Genomic DNA, 2,500 nt, shown 5'->3' with positions numbered 1-2,500 from the left:
CTTTGTTATACTACCGATATATTTTTGCATTGACATGCAAATAGTTTTGTTACATATTAAACTTGATTTGATTTACACTATAACACCATAGATGTGTAATGAATTAAAAACAATGAATGACAAGTAAATATTCTTGCAGGACCCTCTCGTTGCTGCAGTACTACTGCATTCTGCGGACAAAATAAAAGTTCAAACACCACCGAAAGGCTGGTGGAAACATTGTTAGCTGCCAGTGATGCCGAAGTTAGCGGGGATGAATGTTATGAAGTGGATGAAGGAAATAAAATCAAATCTGCATTTTGTTGACAACACGACACTAGACAAAACTGACAAAATATGCAAGGTGAGACCTCTGGTTAACCACCTACAGGAGAAGTTTCCACAAATCCCCACGACAGAAAACCTGTGTGTAGATGAGCAAATGGTCCCTTCCAAGGTCAGTCATGTATGACAGCATTGTGAAGAGAATAAGGAAGTGAAAGGAGGATATGAAGAGAGAGGTAAACATTCAAGAAAAAAAAAAAAACTCATAAATGGGGTTATAAGATATTTGTGTTGGCAGACAGCATGGGTGTGGTGTGTGATTTTATGCCTTATACTAGAAAAATTCAAGCTGTTGGCAAGCCTGATGTTCCAGATCTCAAACCAATCTCGAATGCAGTACTGCATCTTGCTGAAAGTATAGCGAGCATGAAAAATCACAAATTGCACTTTGACAGTTGGTTCACATCTGTGCCCCTCATTGCACATTCAGCCTCGAGGGGAATATGGTGTTCTGGCACAGTGCAGGCAAGGAGGCTAGAAGGTTTGACGTTCAAGTCAGACAGACAACTTGCAGCTCAAGGTACAGGTTGTCATGATGAATGGGAAACGAAAACTGGGGACACTAAAATTTCAGGTGTCAAGTGGATAAATACCAAGTCAGTGTGTCTTGTATCATCATTTACAACATCAAGGCCAACAGAGAAATGTTCCAGGCACGACAAGAACACTAAAGACAGAGTTGAAACCCCCACGCCCAACATTGTAGCAGATTGTAACAAACATATGGGAGGTGTTGATTTGTGTGACCAATTGCTTGCTTACAACCTTCAAAGCGAGGAAATACTGTCAGAGGCTTGTATTTCACTTACTTGACATGACTGTGGTAAACTGTTGGTTACAGTACAGACGATCAGCAACTGCTGTAGGAGTGAGTCCCTTCTCGTAAGCAGAATAGTCTCTGTGAGTTCAGGCTAAGACTATCAAGGTCCCTGATGTGTGGTGGAAAGATGTGACAAGAAAAAGAGGAAGACCTTCAAATGCTGTGGACAGTGCCTTTGCTCAGAAGAGGAAAACTGGGAGAGCCACCAAGAAAATTCCAGAAAAAGACACACGGCAAGACAATGTTGGGCATTTCCCTGCTTTCAGTACAAATAGGGGCACATGCAAGTTGCCAGGCTGTAAGGGAAAAGTACAAATGTATTGTATGAAATGCAAAGTTCACCTGTGCTGTGATGCAAGAAGGAACTGCTTCTATGATTTCCATGCAACATGAGGCGGCACACAAGGATTGTGCTAAATAAAAAAAAGGAACAATTCTTCGAAGTCAATTTATGAAATTATTATTATTATCATTATTTTTTTTTCATTAATCAGAGATGAGGTATTATCACATGAATGCTCAGTACAAACATGAGAAGTCATTCACATTTTTTTTTTTTCATGTAAGGTTTAAAAGTTTAAGAAATCCTAAACTCATTGGTAATACTACTGAGACCATGAATTTGTCATACGCCTAAATGGACATTTATGTCCCTTTATGGATTTTATTTGTAATTGACCAATACAGATGAATAAAACGTGCCTGTATGTTTATTTTTGCCTTAAGAGAAGGCTAATAAAATGAAAGAGTTTTTTCTTACAGCTGGAAAATATTTCAGGCAGTAAAGGGTTAAAACTACTATTACCATTATTACTATTATCATTACTGTCACTACTACTGCCACCATCATAGTACAGTATTGAGTCACAAGTACTAATTGTGTAAAAAGCATTGATAAAGATTTAAACAGTTGTGAAGAGAATAAGGAAGTGAAAGGAGGATATGAAGAGAGAGGTAAACATCATACGTCTGGCAGCGTATCTCAGTGATGGGTAGGGTGGCCACCTCTCTCTCTCTCTCTCTCTCTCTCTCTCTCTCTCTCTCTCTCTCTCTCTCTCTCTACAAGCTTATTAATGAAGGGATGACTGGTGCAAATAGTTACCAAGGTTTCAAAATGCGAATGTAAGAAATAATATGATTTAGTAGATAATGAATGAGTGAAAGAGTTTGCTACTGACTCACAGGTGGAAAAGGAAATTATTAAAGCCAAAGATGAGCTACAGAAAATAATGAGGAATAAAGAATTAGAGAAAAAAAACAATTAGAGGAAGAAATGAACATGATAGTGATGCTGAATGCAATAAAATAAGAAAATACTTGGAAAAAAATTAAGAATTAGGAAAAATTAATATGATA

At 37.8% G+C, this 2,500-nt stretch overlaps 1 long non-coding RNA gene across 1 annotated transcript in view; it reads left to right on the top strand.

Annotated features, from left to right (window-relative positions):
- LOC135098354 (uncharacterized) overlaps positions 1-2,500 on the top strand; it is a 36,028-nt gene that overhangs the window by 16,027 nt on the left and 17,501 nt on the right. The gene's annotated exons all lie outside the window — the stretch shown is intronic.

Source organism: Scylla paramamosain, unplaced genomic scaffold (assembly GCF_035594125.1).
Source record: "Scylla paramamosain isolate STU-SP2022 unplaced genomic scaffold, ASM3559412v1 Contig57, whole genome shotgun sequence".
In the NCBI taxonomy this organism is placed as follows: domain Eukaryota; kingdom Metazoa; phylum Arthropoda; class Malacostraca; order Decapoda; family Portunidae; genus Scylla; species Scylla paramamosain.
The sequence above is the reverse complement of the archived record's forward strand: the minus strand, read 5'-3'. Positions and strand labels throughout refer to the sequence as shown.